Here is a 22,809-nt window from a genome sequence, read left to right on the forward strand (position 1 = left end):
AAATCTCACAAGCCTGATGAGGAAGGTGTAAAGCCTGTGACGTTTATGCGACTATAAATATTCATCCCTCTGCCGCTAGAAAAGGGAAAAAACTTTACTTGTAACCTTCGTTTATTTTATAGTTTACATGAAGCCTGAAGGTGGGGTTGAGGCATCACCTGATTGTTAGGTACTATAACGTTACGAGCAATTTGCTGCGTATGCCTAAATGTAGTAAATTTAAACTTGAAAATATGAAAGACTGTTGCAATTTTTGTTGTAATTATAAAGTCCCGTTTTGATTTGTATTTATATTTATCTGATCAGTTTAACTAGAATCTAAATAGACCCGTCTCTTATCTTTACTGCTTCACATTATTACCATTTATAGATTTTTGAAACAAAGAAATGCACATATTTTGAAGGTACCAAAACGAACCACATTAAAATTCACCTTTACTAAAATCCCCCTTAAATATATCACATATTGAAAGCCATATTTCACCAAAGCATTATTGGTTAACTAACAAATATTGGATCGAACCCACGCCCCTGCGTTTCCCCCGTCTGGCCAGCAGGCAATTTGTCAGCTACCCTCACCCATTAAAGGGATTTGAATAAACCAAATGACAGGGAAGCTATATTGACTATGTTTTAAACGCTAGTTTTATAAATCTAATATACAAAATCATACCATATAAACACATAAATTTACTTTTGTAATAATTTTGTTAAACGAATACCATACACTATATTTCTATGAAACACGCTGTTCGTTCAAATTATGTTTAAGTAACCTATACATATATACCAATAGGAATTTAATTGGTATTAATTTATCTAATAATTTTCATATTTATTTGACTTCAACTGTACACAGTAGATAGAGTAGAAATCTAACCTAACTTTAAAAAGCCTATTAAATCAATAGCAGAGCATGTTTTATGAAATCATTATCACATAAGGTAAACCTCTCTATTCCCTTGCCTGTTTTTTTTTCAAGAAGTAAACATAATCATGATGTTTTATCACATATGCCATGGACAATCATGCCATACCTTTTAATTTTACATTAAGACCCATTAACGGCATAAAACACACGCCTCTAATCATTAAATACAAGCAGTTCCTTATCAAAAGGTGGTAGGTAGTACATACGTTACATCATTCAAGCAAAGTCCCGTGTCCGCAAGTGGGATAAGGGGCAGATGCATTACGTATACATCTGTTTCACTGATCGATTTCTTTCGTAGGTGATCAGCCTTCTATTCCTGCCAGACCGAGACATTTTTATTTTTTTCCCTTTGACTCCACCGGGAATCACGATCATGCGTCAACCAATGTAGCAAGGAGGCGAAAAGCAAATCAAGCAAATCATACTTCCACAATACTTTGCTAGTGCTGTACAGTCAACCCGAAAAACTGACCCCCTCACACGTGATTACCTTAACAAGAAAACAATGATCTTACAACAATGGCTTTCCAAATCGGGCGAGACAATGGCAGATATGGTGAGCCCCGGTTTCGTGCTAACGGGGGTACAATTAAAACTGTTATCAATTAAGTTAGAAGGCATGGATATCTACTGGTAAAGGTAATTGAAACGGTGTTTCTTTGGTGGTTCTTGTAACACGTTTATATTGTAATGACGTCCCGTTCATATAGCATGATGTGATGATGACGGTAAATTATCAGTTTTAAATTTTAATAAGGTTTTACTTAAGAGGTATACAGTTACGAGGAAACTATAAATATGCATTTAAGGACATCGTTCATTAATCGAGCAACATAAAACTGTGACCATAATTTAAAATTGCATTTGATACGGACAAAATCTTCAGAATCGTCCTTTTAAAATTCAACAATATACCATCAACAAATCTCTACTCCTAATTCCAAGCCATTATAGCTCTATTACTGAGATAACAAGAACATAAAATACAACAACACTATAAACTCATACTTTGTAATTAATATCGAACTGATAGCTCAATACAAATAGAGTACATTAATTAATCGTAAAAGCAATTAATTGACCCTTTATTCACCACTAAAGCCGATTCAGAGTTACTGAAGCGCGTAATAATTCGCTATCGATTAATTGCATATTTATAAATATTGTTATTATAATAGCTTGGAGATTTAAGCTATAAATTAGTAAGTAAACATGTTGCAAATGTATGAACATTCTAAAACATGAAGTTAAAATAAAACGTAAAATTAAACATAGAGAGACCAAATGAGAAAACGAATACTTAGTTGTAAAATAATAGTACAGTAGATCTAAGTGGTGTTAGATGGAATCAAGATCAACTAGCACATCACTATTCGCGAACACGTCCTCTCCCCAGTGCGGGCAGTTGTCAGTTGATCGCGCAGCGAAGAGAGAATTGACGCTATTCTTTTGTCTGCATTAAAAATACATTGATATAAAAGCTTATAATTTCCTATTATGTAGTAGTAAGTTCCTGGTTAAAAAGAAGCCTATATAATAATCCAGTCTATAATACAATATTAGTAGGATAAGGATAGTTGTGAATAATTAAGCCGATCAACTCTTGACAAGGAAATACCACTAAACCCTCATGTCAAAGCGAGAATTCAAATTCCACCGCTAGTTCCGAGAATATCAGCTTTTGATACTTATTCGTGCATAACCTAATATACGAATATTGATCATCATTTCTAAATGAAGCGGATATTTCAACACCCTGGCACTAAACATCCTATCCTATCCTAATTCCTATCCTTCTTACTAATATTATTAATGCGAAAGTTTGTGAGGATGGATGTATGTGTTTGTTACTCTTTCACGAAAATACGACTGAACCGATTACAATGAAATTTAGCACACATAGAGATTGATTGAACTTGGATTAATACATTGGATAGGTTTTATCCCGGAAATCCCATGGGAACGGAAACTATGAGGGTTTTTCTTTGAAAACGCGGGCGAAGCCGCACGCGGAAAGCCAGTATAATATATATTTACTGTATTTTAATAATGATTATTAATAATTATGAAATTCTCAAATGGAAATTGAAACTACGTTAAAACTCAATATTACCTAATTAACTACAAAACTAACGAACAATTTTAAAATCAACACCTACAATAAAGCGCGTCACAAACGGTGAAGATTACTATAATATTTTATCTTAAGATACTGTAATATAAATATTACAGTATCTTAAGGCATTCGGTATCAGCGTTCTGACCATCATTTTTCTTTTTGTCATTGCGTACTAAGACCCCTGTAGAACCGCCATCCTGTTACAAATGACCCGAAATTTTGTGGGTCATTTGTAACAGGCTTTACGGCCATCACATCTACCATAATTAGACCCTATAAGAGTCAAAATAAACTAAAAATCTAGAAAGATTTCGTAACACACAGGTGGTTGACTCGCACTCACTCGAACAATACCTTTACACGCTTTACAAATTAACAAAGGGCCAGGAAACATTGTAATGAATGTATGGAAAACGACACTACACTATAGAGGGAAAACTCCTCTTATTCGACTATCGAAAGCCCTTCTTACAACCTAATTATGTGAGTAATAGTGATCCTATTTTAGATATTTTTGATATCGTTTATTTAACAGTAAATTAGATATGAAAGATTAATCTTATTGCAAATTATGATAACACATGCATAACTGCAATGACGTTAATAGATAAATCTTTTTGATAAACTTACGAGAAACAAATAATAAGTAGATTCATAAAACATTATTTGTTTAATTCTTCCTCATTTAATGTTCACGTTCATTGTTTATCTGATAGATGTGATTGTTAATGCTTGGGGGCCTGGTGACCCGTAACACAAGTATTTTATACTTATCGCGGGCACCAGTCTCTCACAAATGTTAGTGTTAAGATATATAGATTAACAATGAATTGATTGTAGATTTGTGATGAGAAAATAAATAAATTTAATTTAATTTAATTATTAGCTCTAAACAAAATTGAACTAACTTGCAAAGAAACTAGGTTCACACACGTTAATATTGCTTGACCTTACTAACTAACCTACTAAGTACCTACATTTAAAGCTTTATTATATTTATAGTGTGTGTATAAATTTTTGAATTTAAAAAGTATAGCATCATCAAAGAATCATTTTTTCAGATAAATCATCATTACTCATACCCATTAGAAAAATAGCAGCATATTATTAGCATTAGCATTTGAATGCTTTAAAACGAAATATAAAAAACAACATATTATTTTAGAATATACGCAACTACATGCACAAAATAACAAGAGATTGCAAATCCCACATTTAACCAAATAGAAAGGCAAGCTTACATTTGAAGTCTGCACCAATTACGCATCGGATTAAACTTATTTACAAGCCAATATATCTTCCGAATACACTGAAAATAGATACGTATTTGAAAGTGAATGCAAGAAGTTGCTATTGCACATTTAAGTATTGAATTCGTATTGAATATAGTTAATCGTATAACGTACCCATTTCGAAAAGGATAAGACTACAATAATAAAGGAATGTTTATCCTGGAAATTTAATATTGGCACAATGGTATCAGCGATGTATAAACTTTCATTCTCACCTATCAAATCAATGATTGTAGGTACCTGGAACAAAGAATAATAAATTAATAAAATTAACATAAATTAAAAATACTTAGTATAAATAAGATAGAATACCTATCTAGAGAACAAATTAAAAAATACACAAGAGGCATTAAATTTATAAATTTCATATCAACCATACTATTTTAAAATAAAGTTTTACGTCACAGAATACTTTATTCAAAAAAGCTTTTAACAAGCCAAGTTCGCAAACAAACTTGCCCTACAACACACTTGACAGGGATCCCCAAAAAAACTAGTTAAAACCACCCATAGAAACACTGATCACGCAAAACGCATAACTGCCCCTTGCACAATACCCCATTATTATCTAATCAACGATTGTAAACCTTACAAGCCTTGGAATAAATACTAATTTCATTTCAACAATTAACCCCCATTTATACAACTCGAGTGCAAGTCGGGTGCACCGATCGATATGTTATTATACTGTCCTGGCAAACGTTGTTCAGCTTTACTCTTATCACTTAGGGGTATGAAAAATAGATGACCGATTCTCAGACCTACCAAAGTACACCAAGTTCATGTGAATCGGTCAAGCCGTTTCGAAGGAGTATGGTAACTAACATTGTGACACGAGAATTTTATATATTAGAAGATTCTGCATGTATTCTCAATTCTGTAATAAATTCGAGTTTGTTATGGAAATTCTGTTCGCATTTTCCTGCGAGAAAACTAATTCAATTGCTGACTGGAAGCAGCGGAACCGAACATTCGAATATTTTGCTCGATTATGGTACAAATGTTTAGATTGTATAATATTAGATAATATTATGTTATTGACTAATAATTTATTCACATGAACTCATATGTAGCCGGTTTTGAAGTAATAAATTGACCAACTTAATTCTTAAAAACACATTTCATAAAATTAAAATAGAATTTTTTTTTCGCTGCAGTTCAGCTATTAATTTTAATGAAAACATCTTGTGCTTGATTTTACTCGGGTATAATTCATAGTGCAATTAATTAAGTTAAAGTATTAATTTCAACAGACATTTAAATTCATTAACTTCTAAAATACACTAGGTTTTTTATAATTAAATCAAGAAGATACATAAATTCAAATACTATGCAATACACATAACCTATAAATACCTAGTAAATACTGCAGCTATAAAAACACATACTATAACAAAAGCCGATAACAAAAATAGCATTAAAACGAGCTATATTCCCAACAAAATAACAGAAAATATATTCAAGCTATACAATAATGGGCTGGTATTGTTCACTCGCAATGAACCTTTCCCGTGAACTTGCTTATTGATTTCCCGATAAGTGAGCCGCGGTCAACCCTCAAGCCAACTGAAATACAACCTTACTATTAGGCAATAAGGTTCAATTTCCAACAACTGCGTACTCTAACTAATCCTATGTAATATTATAATTGATAATCCTATCGTGCTAATGCCTTAATTGATGCTTAATTCGTGTTGAATGAATCTAACAATAACGAATGAAACGCTTTTGATTTTTAGAGGAAATTACTCGTAGATTGGTTAATAACATTGCTTTCAGGGATTAACACTTAAAGTGAGAATTCAGATCTTAATTAATGACGTAAAAACACATAGTAAATAGTAATTACTTAGGTATAGTTTGTAGAATACATTTGAAAGATAAACCATAAACATGTTTTCAAAAAACAAGTGGTCTACGTATATGAATATAGACATGTATATTGTACATACACATTTCATTCCCTCGGACTTTATGAAAACTTAATTTAAGTGTATTGCAACAGAGAAACTTCTACACGTAGCAATACATTAAAATTCAGGTCATTTATCTGGAAACTCGCTTTCAGTTATCGACAAACATGAATTTGCATTTTCAGCAAATATGGCTTGAAATTAAAAAGTAACAAATGTGTTATATAATATGCCCAAGAAAGGGTTCGTACAAACAACAATAACACGTTCAAGCATATATTTTATACCAATTTATATAGATAAATTGGTATAAAATATATAAAACATATTACAACATATAAAACATATTTGCGAGTAGGTAGGACTATTCCTACCTACTCGCAAATATGTTTTATATGTTGTAATATGTTTTATATATGCAAAAGTCTGCTATTACCTTCAAATAACTAGCTGTTCTTACTTCTTCTACTGGCTTGACTTGAACTGGCTATCTTTTCTACCAACTAAAACTCTTGAAACAGCAACTGAATATAATTCCAAAACTGATCCCTATGCTGATCCCTAATTCTCCCCAGCTCAAAACAGACAAATAGCGAAAGTGAACGATCGTACTGATCAACATGTGTCCAAGTAATAAACAGACTATAATAAATGTGCCGTCGAGACGGTATAAATGAACTCGTAAAAACGCGCGGTTTCTGTGACAGTTATTTTTTATGTCACGATACTGTCTTGGGATGCGTGACTGAAATGTTCGAGCGAACTCTTGGATGTTCGAACATGTGTAAAGATATAAGTTGTATCAAAATGTATAAGATTGCCTGTTACGGTGCTATAATACGCAAATACTATATTTGATACACATTGTAATATTTTAAAAGTATTAATATACATATTTTTATCAAATCAACACCAAGTACAATGAAAATAAAGTAGCAAAGAAGTCTGAAATCATTACCTTCATATCTCAGAACTATCATGTTAAAATAGTCAAATAGATTATAGACTCAAGAATAGATTCGTACATGGATATCTATTTAAATCACACATAAGTCTAAATTCCCAAAAACAAGAAGAAAACTACACCATGAAAGCAATTACAAAACGAAAACGAAGACAACGAAACCCCCCATGCACAATCAATGCAAGGATTATCTAAGATTCCAAAAGACGAGAGTGAAAACAAAAGTTTCACGGGCAATTTGCGCTGAAAAACGGCCAAGACCTCTCCACTGTAGCTTGTAAGTAATAAGATTCTCTATTTGCGGTAATCCAACCGCAGAGCATTGTTTCTTGCGGATTATTCTTCAGTTACGATCTGGGTTAAACGCAAACCACTCCAATTATTAACGTTAAGGTCAAACGTTTTCTATTATTACAAATCGCCTGTTAAATAATTCTAATTAATCTGAAGTAGATTACAAACGAGCTGTTTTAATTATTCTCTATTGTGATAACGTTTTAATTAATACAACTAAGATAGGAAAATTAGCAGCTGGCAATCAATTGAAAGGAATATCTTGTGAGATATTTACACACACATACACTTTTACCAGGGAAAGTTAGAATAATAATGATTGCTCAGAATTCCCTGTTATAATTGGTCTGTCCATTTAGTGCGAAAGCCTAGCGTGATTTCTTTTCCATAGAACTGAAACTGAATTTTTATTAATTGCACTAATTCCCAGGAGCTTAAGTCACTTCCCACTAATTAACTAAAGGAATGTTGCTGAATTCAAAAAGAAGCACTAGCATTGATGACTGATTAGATTATTTTTCCTTTCTCCAAAATTCAACTCCTTTCCCAAGCACTTTTACTTTTAAATTACAATTCGTACGATTTTATCTAAAGTGGCTATTTCTTACTCATACGTATGTCTAGTTATAATTAATTTAAAACTTGTCAGGACTGGTTTAAAATCAGTAAAACCTACACCATTATGTCATACATTAAGACACATGGGAGTGCCCGATATTATTTTTGTACTAACAGATGTGAAACCGAACACAGTGGGATTATTATCATAGATAATATTTCAAAGTCGTGACGCAATAAATAAGGGGTTTGAGAAATAGAATAAATAACCGCTAATTAGTTGCATTACAGACGTCTTCTTCGAAGGAGTTTCACTTTCACTATCTGATTCGTGTTACTTAATATTGCATATACATACATATTTTGATCACTAGATTGAATAAAACAAAGTCGCTTCCCGCCGTCTCTGTATCTACTTAGATCCTTAAAACTACGCAACAGATTTCGATGCGTTCTGATAGGGGTTTTTTCAATCAAAAGAATGGTTCTCGAGAAATGATTTATTATATAATTTGTTAGGTTTTATACAACGCGGGTGAAGTCGCGAGCGGAAAGCTGGTGTAACATATTTTATAACAACAAAATATTCATAGAAGTATCATTATTATTTTATGATCTTTGACCAAGAAATATGCTTCGTCTAAATTCCACAACATTCTTTCTTTGCAACTGCTAATTCAAAAAGTTTGTATCGAAATCATTTACCCTATAAATTCTCCCCGACTCGAAGTGCTACAATGAAGAACCGACTAAATTTAATTAAAGCAACAGCAGAGGAATTGTATTAATCTGTTAATCTAAGCGAAACTGTTCTGTCCATCTATACGAATTACAAATCCGAACAGGCTAGCCCGCGGCAACCGATAGCCCGAAATTTATTGACTTACCACGTAGGGAATTCGTTATGTTTATGGAATCCCTTAATTCATGATTGAATTTCTGATTACATGTTACCGGATAATCATATTAAATATGATTATCCGAAGAAATTTTCTTATAATGAACATACCAGGGTAACATGTTGCAAATGTTATGTTACGTTTACCTATGTGTTATAAATATAAATCAAAAGAATTTTAGAGGAATAATAAAAACATATTGTATGTACGCATACGAATTCCATGACAAGAAGATCACACGATATTCTTCTGAAACAATCTAACTTCTCAACCCACCATAATAAAATCAAATGGCCCTTAAAATGTCCTCTTCAAATCTTGCATCATATCGATAGCTTCCGTGTCAAATCAAGTATATCAATCTACGTAACTCCATAAGCCCTCTTTATGATAGAGCCATAATGGCGGTCACGGAGCCGCTCCATCGAGGTGCAGCAATGCAGCATCAGAAACGTGCCAAATGTCCGCTTCTAGGTCAATAAATGCAGTACTTCACTGACATATTTAGGCCTTGTAAAAATCTAATAAATTTGCTACATTTTTGCCCCACTGACCTTAATTGAAAGAATATTTTCTGAAATAACTAGACACGGAATATTTTTCACTATTTTAAACTGGAACAAGCTGGAAAACACATTCCATTAATATTTATGACTATGAATATTCTGTCGTTATGTTGATACAGATGATGAGGAAATCTTACCGGTATTGCCTGGTCTTGTATTTACTTATGATACATTCAAATATAAGGCACGTACTATGTATAGATATAATATGATGTACATATATAAGCAAATTAATCAAGATATAAACGACACAGGACACTACATGTAGCATCCTGGAAACTTGTGACAGTGATAAAATAAAATGGAAATTCAAGATAGATTGCTAGAAAGGTATGTTACCATAGGACATGCCACGAAGTATTATAATTACACCCGTACCTGAATCGTACATGTTAAAGAATATTGAATACATAACTAAAGAGTTAGAAAACTTATGGAACATACTAAAATGACAAGAGTAAACACATATTTTTAAGCTTCTCTTACAAGCCTGCACCAAGAAGTTCGTCTTCTTCATCTGACGTTTTTGTTTGTAATTAACCCGACTATAGCTTGTCAGTGAACTTAACTTTTTCTTATTTCTCCAAGATCATTCAACAATATCTAAAGCCTTAATCTCTAATGGATCGAAATAGCGCGATACGTAACAGCCAAATCACAAACTTCCCTCTTAAAGATGGCTATAAGTTCCAATGTAACTATAAATCCATTTAGTTTATCTGGCTACATCAAAGAGCCTTTTATTCTCCATAAGGTCAACACCCCTGACCCTCGTATGCTATGTCGCGTGACAATATATTCATAGTCATTATTTTAATAAAGAAACTAGTTTTACGGACAGTCAACAGGATTAATAGGAACGATACGCTAACTATTAACTTGATAAATATAATGCATAAATTTTCAGACGAAGTTTTTCTTCGTCTTTTATAACGCTTATTTTCTCTCAAAAAGTAAAGAAGCTGGGGTGTAAAACTCTGCATGTAAATGTCCAAAGTTGTCCCAATGCACTGATTCTCTTCATTTAAAAAATAAATCTACCTTTTTACACATTGTATACTTTGATGAATAATTAAACAATAGATACTGCAACGTGTATCGATTACAAGTTTATAAATTGCCCAGCATATCATTTTTAAGTCATATATATAGTTCTATAAAACTTCCATAAGCCTCGTTTATCAGAATCTTTAGTTTTGCTGTCATATAGAGGAAACATAATTTTGCACCCACATACAAACATACTGAATTACAATCTATAAATTGACTCATAAACTATGAGAGGTAACTGGTGTATATAATTTCATAATGAATGAGTTCATACATAATAAGCATTATAACTATATTTAATGACATTAAAACAAGAGAACCAAAGCTGAGAAAATACATCAAATTATAGGTATTTATTGAGTGGAAAACACCCTATTTTCTCGATAAATCCATTTCCTAAGGCACGCTATGCAAAGTAAGATAAAATTGATAGCCAAAAACTTATCAAGAAGAGAAATGATTTTGTTGTATGACAATTATTTTATCTGATAATATTTAGTTTAACATGTGTATCTCGCTTATTAATTACTAGCTTTCCGCCTGCGGCTTCGCCCGCGTTTTCAAAAAAAAACCCGCATAGTTCCCGTTCCCGTGGGATTTCCGGGATAAAACCTAGCCTATGTCACTCAGAAATGATGTAGCTTTCCAACAGTGAAAGAATTTTTCAAATCTGCCAAGTAGTTTCGGAGCCTATTCAATTCATACAAACAAACAAACAAACAAAAAATCAAACCTTTCCTCTTTATAATATTTGTATAGATTTGATTTTTGGCACCAATACAATTCAATTTACTCCTGTATATCAAGATTATTTCTACATACTTTTATTTACTTCATTTAAATATTTAAATAAGCCTACTAAGTACTATTTATACGCCATCCGATAAGCGATGTATATCTCTAAGTATACACATCAAAGGAGCTCTTTGAGATTGCCGTATCCGTTATCTTAATCCTAACTTTTGTTTTTTTAAGATAACTATCGTCAACAATAGAAATAATTATATTAAAGGAGCAAATATACTATTTAATTTATACTATTTAATTTAGGTTCAAAAACCTCTCATTGGTTATTCAATTTAAAGTTCTGATATTTAGTTGCATTCGAGTAGCATTCTCCATTAGATATCTCACATAATTTGTCAAAAAAATAATTATTAAAAAAAAACGAAGTACCTTCAAATTGTCAGAAATAGACAACATTAGGTAACTAGAGCAAACCGGAAAGCACTAGCTTTCACAATAAAATGAATCATCAAAATCGATTTACCTACTCAAAAGTTCTGACGTAGCAAATCCAAGAAAAATTTAATCAAATTGAGAACCTCCCAAGTCGGTTGAAAAGAACTTCATAACCGTAACTACAAAACTATTTGTACTTGACGTGACATATAGAACAATTTCCACATCTTCCGACTTCACCTTCTATTGTAGGTATAGGTAATTAACATATTCATACCTCTATAACTTTTAACAAAAGGACCAACAGCTTTTTATTTCGTCGCTGTCTTTGATATAGAAACGCGTTCAACTGTCACTAATTCACTCCATCATGCCTATATCAATGGAGACTATTTTCAAACCCACCCACGATCGCGACCCTGACACACTTTGTGCACATTATATCGATTATGACCTATTATTTGTTATTAATATCACTTAAATGGGTTTAGTATAACTGTAAGGGAGCTGTGTCGGAAAAAACTTGGAATATTGGACAAAAATTTCATTCGATTTCATCCGAGATAGCTATTATATTATTTTGAGCATATGCATATATTTTGATGAACTTTCCGAATACTGAGATTTACTATTAATATCACTCATATGGGTAAAGTAAAACTGTAAAGGAGCTAGCTTTGCCAATGTCGGAAAAACTGAGAATATTTGTCGAACACTTATTGAAACTAAAGCGTGTCGTATGATTTCGAATTGAACATTTTAGCGAATACTTTCAAACTTTAGCCAAATACGTTGTATAATATTCACGTGTATGAATTGAAAATACAAGTAGGTTATCAGAAAATTACAAACTGCAACGATAAGGTCCGTGCGGATACAATGCACATAGCCAATTACATAACATACTCAATCTATTGTGTTTTACGTCCATTGCAGTTTTATTTCATATCTCAAACAATGAACTTAAAACTTTAACCGTTAATTTGAGATATATACGTTACTACAATGTAGGCGTTCCATTTATCTCTGTATATTTACAAACACACACACGTGTAGCTATAGCCACATCCACACACAAACAAATCTAATCACTTGCATTTGAATAATTGTGAATAGTTTCGTCTTGTTTGATAGTATATGTGTTATTACTACATAAGTTTGTAGGCGGTAGAAGAGTTGGGTGCGTTTATAACATTCTTCGATAAGTACATTTAAAGCTATAACCAATAACCATTTTAATAACTACCTAAGTAAATACTAAATAATATAGAAATCTTATATTTTTCGTATTGATATCGCATTTATTACTAAGTATGAGTTCTCCGTTTATTAATCTCTATATATTCAAATAAAGCAAACAACACTAAAAAATCACACTCATTAAAACCATATTTTAATGAATGTATAGGACACATCCATAACTAGTAGGTACCTACACAACAACTATCACTAACATTCTCGTACACTTAAATCAATTTAAACCGCAACCAACATCAAAGATAGTTAGCAGTTTTCCCATAACCCACTAGTGATACTACACTGGAGTCTACAATCGAGCCAAGTTTAACTAAAACTATTAAACTCGAACGACGAACTATTGAGACTGTTTAGCATATCTATTATCTGTATAGATTTATTTTCGGAGGGAGACAGAATAATCACGCACAAATCTGATCACGTACATTATAATAATTCCTACGAGAGTTCATTACCTAATTCGTATTAAAATTGGTAGTTTACGCAGTATCGTCAATAATTGTAAATATACTATTAATTATTATTTTGTGACAATAAATGATTTATTTATTGATTTAATTTCAAAGCAAAAGTTTACCAAAATGGTTTTAACTCCTCTGCTCAATTCCTTCTTTATGGATTGCCGTAAAATATTTCACAAGAAAGTTAACAAGTAAGACATAAGCAACATGTACTTTAACACCATACATTCTTCGTCTCTTTATACTTTATAGCTTATACCCAGATGAAACCATACGCATAAAGTACGTACAGAAAAACATCTGGGAGTCCTAATGAATCACACATGCGTGTGGTCCGATATCAGAAAATCTAGTCCCGTTTAGACATTCAAACAATGCATCTTTTATAGCGCTCCCGCAATAAATCTCAGATGGACTAGTTTCCACAATGTGTAATTAGGAAAAGATTTAAAAGATTCCGTAGGATATCTTTGGCAATACGGAACCCTAGTAGTAAGACGATATCTGTATTATATCCCAGATATATACTGTGTTATATATAGGTAATATATATATATATATATATATATATATATATATACACTTGACAATAAACCGCAGCAGATAATTTATTATTCATATATTAATAAACAGTAGGCAAGTAATCTAAATATTATAGTGTTCAGATGATAAACGTACATAATACGTATTATCTCTATTTCCGTATTTACTACCTATACATATTTGTCGAATCAGAATAGGTAAATGCAGAAGAACTTAGGTAAGAGCCCTAAGAGTGAGGAGGTCAAAATCGACCACCGGGAAATCCTATATTAGTACGACACGACGTTTCCAACAAAAGTGATACACAAAACAGTTATATTGATAACAATAAAAACATAATACCCAATTGAACCAAAAATATATAATCGCATTATATCCACACATTAACGAAGGTGCGGCCGATAAAGCGTTTAACACCTTGATATCAATAAATCGCACGAAAAACCTTAACTTACTTTCCGTGTGTAAACACAAACAAAGAAATACATGAATAACTGTTTAAAACTGTTGAAAAGTTATCGAAGCATACATCCGTAGCCTTAGCACATATTTTTATACGGAATGTTTATTTTGCATACTTAAAATGGTTGTTTGTGTGTCCTTTTCAAGGTCCTTCCTTCTGACACAGCCTTGCTACATTTCACTTATCGGCATTGAAACTTGCATGAATAAAACTGTCTGCATTATATCATAAACTTGTTTCAGTATGACGTAATTTTAATATGCAAGAACATTTTTTTCAAATATAGATAAAAAAAAATCATGACGCCTTCCACTATGAACTTTGTATCTTCTTTCGCAATTTCAATTAAATGCATATTCACAGTATAATTGTTTTCCAAACACGTAAGACAAAACAATGATCTTGTTTCCAACACATCAAACGCCCAACATAAAACTATAACGATCGCACACAAAAGGTCCTTCGAGCCGGATCTTGCAAGCGACGTAAAAGCGTGATTTTCCGCAAGAGATTTTACGAGACTTTTATTGGAGAACCGAAGGCGTTGGTAAACTTTGTAGCGAACTTCATTGAGATTTGTGGACACTGGACAGTGTGATAAACTTATAGCTAATGTATAAAGCGATGGAGCGAAATTTCTTTCCTAAACAAGGGAGCGTATACAAAGACGAGGTTAGTGCTGAAAGTTGTAAACTACTTATATAGAAATTACCATCATCTATCTCTACTTAATAATATAAAACTGAAAAGTTTGTTTGTTTAACGCGCTAATCGCTGGAACTACGGATCCGATTCGTTTCAGTGTTTCAGTGTGATTTATTTCAGTGTTAGATAGCCCATTTATTAAGGAAAGCTATAGGCTATATACCATCAAGCTAATACTAATAGGAGCGGAGCAATGCGGGTAAAACACAGCTAGTGTTAATAAAATGAGAATAGAATAAACTCACTATAGTTATATGATATATCACATGACGTAAATTGCCAAAGACAAATCCAAAATATACATCTCCCAACGCAATCGAGTGCAATGTCCTTGCGGCCATGATTCATCTGTCAAGTGCATGATGCGCGTGCGCCTCTCTACCAAATTAGACTGTTTTGTTACTTGCAACGTTTCGTTTACTTGAGTATAGATAATCTAGAATAAAGATGAAAGGCAATTGAAGTATTCCTGAACAAAGTATTATAACAACATAATATTATAGGAGTTTACATTCACAAGCAGTCACATTAAAATGTATATTTGCGTAAAAACGTAAGACTGTGACGACATTTTAGAAGTAGCGAAAGTTTTTATCGAGGTTTGACTTGAAGTAGTTGTATATCTTAGTAGATAGTGAATTCATTATTGTTATGTAACACAACCAATAGATAAAGAATTGAAGCCTCAGAAGAAACAGAAATAGTTTATATTATTAGATATAAACAACAAAAGTAAACAACTATTAATTACTTAGTAATAACGATAGATATTCAACGTATCCCTATTAAAATTCTATTTCAACTTTGAAATGTTTTTGTACTCTTGCCATACATTTTCGCGTCATGTAGCTTTAGTTAACCTTTCTAAAAACAATTGAAACCTCAACCAAAAACCCTCTTTAAATCTCAATAACCGTAAGTGCTTTGAAAACATACTCTATGTATGTACATGATACATCCCAAATCCGTAGGTTTTATGCATGACTTGTTGCCGTTAGTTAAAACAAAGGAACCGTTTCAATTTTTAATTAAAAGATCTGAATTCTGCTTCCAGAGGTTTATTTGTACATTAAACTTATAACTCCACTTTATTTTGTTTGAATATGAATTGGCTGACTGTTGTGACTCTATCGAATGCATTGTAAGATATTTTTCTTTTGTTTTTTTTTTTTTTGTACCTATAACAAATTGAATTTAATATCTTTAATACTTAACGAGGTCACACTTAATTCCCATAGAACAAAACACAAAACTAAGAAAAACTTATAATACAATACTTAATTGAAACCTCAAACAATATTCAACTCGTAAAAAATTACGTTCTATTACCCACCACCCTTTTAAAACAATTCACAACATCAATAACACCTCCCACAAAATTAATATAAAAACGTAAATATGTATTAAAATACGGTTTTAGAACATTTCGATATTCTGGCTCGAACGGTGGGAGCCGCTGTCTAAATTTGGATGGAGTTTACCAACGGGGAGAGACGGATTCGTTTTGCGAAATGGTGACGTATCACTATAAATATATTGATGACTGTTTAGTATTTTATGTCTCTCGAAATTTGTTTATTGCATTGAGGAGATCACAATTTATTTTCAGAAATTTATCACATTTTCCGAATGGTATATATAGATAATGAGACCACCAGGCACCAGGTACTAAAGTTAAGGCCATGCGCAGACGACAGACTATCCGTGACGCACTTTTTAGTCTGTGAAAATAGAACCTATGAAATTATATGCAGTAACGCACACGACGCGCAAAAAGTCCGGCGCACAAAAAATCCGTGTAATTCGGGCAGACCGCACCGCGCCGCTCCGCACAAAAGTGTGTGAAAAGAATTGAACGTTTGCTTCAACGCGCGCTAACGCAGACGGCGCACACTTTACACGATTTCCATAGCGGCTACGTCCCTACAGCTCTGCCGACAAAATGATCGAAGATGTGCGTCGTGTGCGTTGAGTCTGTGAAAAATCCGCGACCGACTTTTTGCGCGCCATGCAGACTTTTTGTGCGCCGCAGACTCGATCGCACAAAAAGTGTGCCGTCTGCGCAGGGCCTAAGCTATTTGTTTTAAACATAATATGCCGTTCCAAGTGGAATATAGGCATGATGCCTTACATCTTTTTTCACTGGTTAAAGGTGGTCGAACACCTTCTGCAACTACTAAAAACCTTTTACTTCCATCAAAAAAACTACTGTATTAAAACATAGTAGCACTATATTATAAAATAACCAAATAACAGCTGTATAACACAGATTAATATTTAGCACACGCATTGTGTTCGATGGAGGTCACTGCCAACCCTTCATCAGACAATATGGCTTTGTTGCTTTCCATTTCGTATATAACTGATTCTTGACACGGTTAATTGTATTGTTTCATTAATTGTTCGTGATTATTTCGTTACGTTACCTATATTCAAGTTTTATTAATTCATTACTCACAATCTGGCATTAAATTAGATACATTTTTATATTGTTGTATGTCTTAAATCTAGGTCGTGGATTTCAATTCTAATATGTAACGATATTAAACATTTACAAAATCGTAGCGAAGCGTTCGTATTTTAAAAACATAATCAATAGTTTGTACCAGATATTGCCTAATTCCTATATCATCATATTCAGTTACACAAAATTATCAAAAAATAAAACTATGCTAAAGAAACATAGTTTTATGTTAGTTTATTTCATAGGTGAACAACGTCGAATTCATTAAATATCCTTAAAATTCAAGTTAAGTCTTTTTATTAATAATTAATTAAATAAATAAACAATTAATTAATAATTATATTACCTTCAAGACGTATGTTTTAAAATACAAATCAGTGTAAATTATTCTGCTTCATTAAATAGCTTTCAATCCCAATTGACTTGCTTACCCTCGCCTCGGCTCAATTACGCTAATGCACCACTAGGAGTGGTCATTGTTGATTGGATGGGGTTCGATTCCATGTTTTTCATTTTGTAAAACAAATAAAAATACAGTAGGTACTATATTGGAACTGATTGGAACGTTACGAGGATATATTAGTTAAGGAAAAGTAATAATTTTAATAAAATTTCATTATTACATTATTCTATTATTTTATAAGCATCATTCCGGTTTTTACAAACAGTATAACAAAATTCTTGATCTCCGATATCACTTTGAACATTTCCTTTAAGAGCAACATACAACAATTTAAAAAAAACAATAGTGCTTCACAAAAGGGTTTCAAACGTAAATACACAACTGAAAAATATGGGTATCTCAAATAAACCCTTTTAAGTGTGACATTTCATACCATAAAAGGTTTTGCTCTTACAATCACAGGAGCATTTTAGGAAAAGTATTAACACAATTTAGCTTGACAGTTTTGGGAACGATATTCATCCTTGTGGGTTTAATTTCCTGCCCAATTCAGTGAACCATGTCGAATTATTTGTGATTAACACGTTATATATTATATAAGAAAGTAGTAGAATATAGGTCTAATTGCGGTCAAAACACAGTGAATAGAAGTCCCCTGAGATGACAAAATGTTTATTCCGTGTGCCTGTTATTACGTTCCACATGCTAGCCACTAAATCATTTAAACACCAGTTAATTATAAATTTAATCACCACCAGAACCAGTATTGTGGTATTACTTTTATTTCTATCTTTGTTTCAGCCGTGGGACGTCCACTGCTGGACGAAGGCCTCCCTCATGGATTTCCAGTACGACCAGTCCAGCGGCTCCTTGCCACTCGGACCTGTTCGTCTGTCTATTTATTCCTTTAAGACATCTTAACCTGATATATATAACACGATGTTTTTTTGCTCACTTTGTTATCTATTGAAGCCTGACAACCGGCCAGTCTGTTCTAAAGATTTTCCCTGAAGAAATATTACCTTTCACCCCTACAAGAAGAATATTACAAGTATAGTGCACCAGGTTTTAAATAAATCTACTGGGACCAATTTTATGCAAAACTTCTTTTCTGGTCACCTTTTAAACTCTGCCATATTTAACAACTTTTGTTTTGTTCGTTAATTCAACAAAAAGGCGCAAAACAATAAACTTTCTCGTACATTAGGATCTTTTTTGTAAGTTTTCGATTGACACGCGATACGCATAATGCCACTGGATTTATGCCTTATTATGGAGCGCTCGTAACCAGACGTAACAACTAAATTGTCTGTTAACAATACGCTTGCTACGTTTTTACGTAGGTATTTCTCAACACATTTTATATGAATAATACTTTTACTTTAATTATTAATAGCATCACCTACGTTTAGTAGTTTTGTAGTAATATTACTAATAAACGCTTGGATTTCATATTTCACTTCCTGCTTGATTTTCTAATCAAAGTACATTGCCAATAACTATAGCAAATAATTTTTGCTTGATGTCAAAATCTAACACCTGCCCTTTATTAATTTACATGAGCAAAACATATTAACGACACTCCATATCACGATGCACATTTACGAATTTCATTCATAATAAAATATACATGTAAAAACCTTACATTTTACAATTCAATTAACACGATTTCCATTCACTTTATCAAGTCGTGAGTTTCAGTAAGAGTAAAAGGACAAAATAAAAGTCTGAACAGACATGCTTTTAGCTCCAGCCTGATACTATAAGCTCGAACACTACCTTACCTTAACGATATTTTATAGACATTTTACACTGACATATGTAAGAATTTCATTTACTTTTGGTATTTTAAAGACAAGACATATTCATTATTAAATCATGTGAAAAATTGATCATCAGGGACTGGAAAGAAAATATTTCCTACAATGTCATAAATTAAATAATAAATACATGGTATCTTAAGCATTTATACAAGGTAGAAATCCATGAACTACATATATGCACCTATTTATAAACATCAAAAGAATATAAACTAGATTTGCCAAATTAACCAATCCTTTCACGAGTAGAACATGAATTGCTATCGATAGCTAAAGAGAAAAGTCGCACATCACTAAATGTATTCAAATGAATGCCTATTCTAATAATACACTTCACAGTCGATATTCAACCGATAATAATTAACGAGACTGCATATGGTGATTCAATGATTCAATTACTTTAAGTCGCAGGCAAATAAAACCGTCATATTTACCGTTCTCCTTGGATTTCCGAGAAAAAATAATACCTATCATATGTCCTTTCTTAGGGTTCAAACTAACTTTGTACACAATTTCATCCTAATCGGTTAAGTGGTTGTAGCACGAGAAACAGACAGAAAGAGATATATTGATATATATAGACAAACAGACAGACTATTGAAGGCTTCATCGGAATACGATAATATCTCCCGAAAACTTCGCTTTTGTAAATGTTCTTTCTTTCTTCCTTCTTTCTTTCTCTCTGTAGTAGGGATAAACCAATTACGTATTTCCATGAACACACACACGAGACTTGTGTGCAATCAAGCGACAACATTACAATGTTAATAGCGCTCCCGATGCTGAGGAATTCAGAGATTTCATTAAAAATTAAAATGCCGTAGATTGACGTTGATTAGCTGCGAACCGACTTTCTTTGCATTGCTCGAATTCATCATGTGAATTCGTATGAAATTTTTACGGTCTACTCAAATTGTAAGCATAATCTGGCATAAACACATAAGTAAGTACCTATTGAATTGTTTTTTTTTTATCATCTACATATTTTTAATTCTTGTCTACGTATTAAATTACGACTATATTAGGCAAATCGTCCAATTATTGCTTTAATAAACAATATTCTTCATCAGGAACGAAACAACTATAAAAAATTGTTATGAGATTGTACACAAACCTATTACAATTTAGAGTTTAAGAAGGTTGACATAAAGTACCACCAATACCTTACAACAATTCAATAAACTCCCAAAAGGAGAATAAAAAAAATGCTGAACATCTTATTCACAAAACAATCATTGAGCGAACCGACGATCACAATACAACAAAATTTTCGCAAAAACATCTACAGAGAGAAATTGTCGTTCACAAAATGAGTAATAATTGTTAAACAGAGTATAAAACGAGTTAAGTTTGTGGTCACGCCGCGTAATGGGCCCGTTTTAGTGCTCGTTCCGCGAAATTGTATGTGCCATGCTTTTAGTTCTATAATGTGAATACTGCTTCATTTTCAAAATAACGAAGCTTTCAAATCTACACGAAGTAGTTAATAAGCGCTAGTCATTTGAATTCTACTAATTTAATGGTATCCTATTTGTTTTATTCGCATTTTATCTTTTTAACAATTTTCAATTAGTAATGTTTCAGCTATACAGTATAGGAACATTTTATTAGTCTACATTGATATTTCGTTACGAAGTTCCGCTGCTATTTCTCTTACTCAACAAACTCTGCATACATTCCTCTTATCTTAATTAGAATTATCTACTTTCAATATATTAATTGGACATTTCAAATATCCCATGAAGCAGAACAACAAACAAACCATCCCAAAAAAACTCATCAGAACAAAGACAGAAAAAGGCAACCCAGTCCAAGACTTCTCGGTAGCAATTCACAGTTTTCCTTATGTATCTAACCGTCAGACCATCTCAAACTTGTACACTTTCTGATAACTTCCCAGCTCCAATTTAACGCGTCGCTACGTCAACAATTACCGACTTGTGAAATTGGCGAAATGACTTTTTGCGACGCTGCAAAATTAATGTAAACACTCCGTCCATTAAGAATTTAAGACTTCGCGGTGAAGGTACTCCAACTTGATCTTCTAATGTTTTATTTTAGAAATGATAATGAGCAGCTGCTGTGTAGCGGAGTACTTTATGCGATGTTAACAATTTTTAGGCATCCGTGGGGGACTTTATCACAGTACATAGTAAAACTCGGGAACTATTTAAAACATTACCAAGTATCCCCACCGACATACCGACAAAAATCGCCCGAGAAAATTCACATACACTCGTTAGTGGAAGTAAAACATTTCGCTAGAGAAGATGCATCAGACTGGACACCTATCTATCTGAAAATCAATAAATAAAACTGTAGTGTGCATCTGTACCAAACTGGAATACACTAAAATGAAATTGAAACACAGTAGGTGCATGTAGAGCATTCGTCAAACTTCTCCGTGTATAAAAGCTGACGACCCAAAATATAACGATGAATTTCGGTCCCACTTATTGCGTATGACATAACTTGTTTTGCAAACTATGTTTATTACTAGTTCCACTGTGTTCAGACTATATACAACGAAAGCTACGTTACTAACATATAATAGATGCTAAACAATCATTTACAAACAAAGCAGCTAAAAAATAGATTAAGACGATCATAAAATGTCGTTAAAAGTTTTCACTTAAATTTTTATCGATATTTGACGCGATCAGCAAGCGCGATATTATGTAAAAATTTATCAAGATTAGAAAACCCAATTACTAAAACTAAATGTTGTCTCTATCTACCTCAGATTAAAAAAAAAACTTCATTTGCCCTTAGCTGCAAGATATGCTATACTTATTAAGTAACTTATTCGTAATTTACTTTAAACTTTTACAAACTTTTAGTGCACGGCTCCATGGCCTGAAAGTTTTCCAATTACTTACGTCTGTCCTCTGACGGACTTCTTGGCTCATGGATGTACTTTTA

At 32.7% G+C, this 22,809-nt stretch overlaps 1 protein-coding gene across 2 annotated transcripts in view; it reads right to left on the reverse strand.

Moving 5' to 3' along the window:
• Positions 1–22,809, reverse strand: part of siz (Brefeldin-resistant Arf-GEF family protein schizo) — a 189,516-nt gene that overhangs the window by 146,957 nt on the left and 19,750 nt on the right. For both annotated transcript variants that reach the window (XM_089710204.1, XM_089710201.1), the window contains exon 2: positions 4,561–4,585. The gene's annotated coding sequence lies outside the window, so the exon portion shown is untranslated. The remainder of the gene's footprint in view (positions 1–4,560; positions 4,586–22,809) is intronic.

Source organism: Colias philodice, chromosome 24, assembly GCF_061535455.1.
Source record: "Colias philodice isolate Cphi_HAF_F1 chromosome 24, ilColPhil1 Martin Lab GWU primary, whole genome shotgun sequence".
Taxonomy (NCBI): domain Eukaryota; kingdom Metazoa; phylum Arthropoda; class Insecta; order Lepidoptera; family Pieridae; genus Colias; species Colias philodice.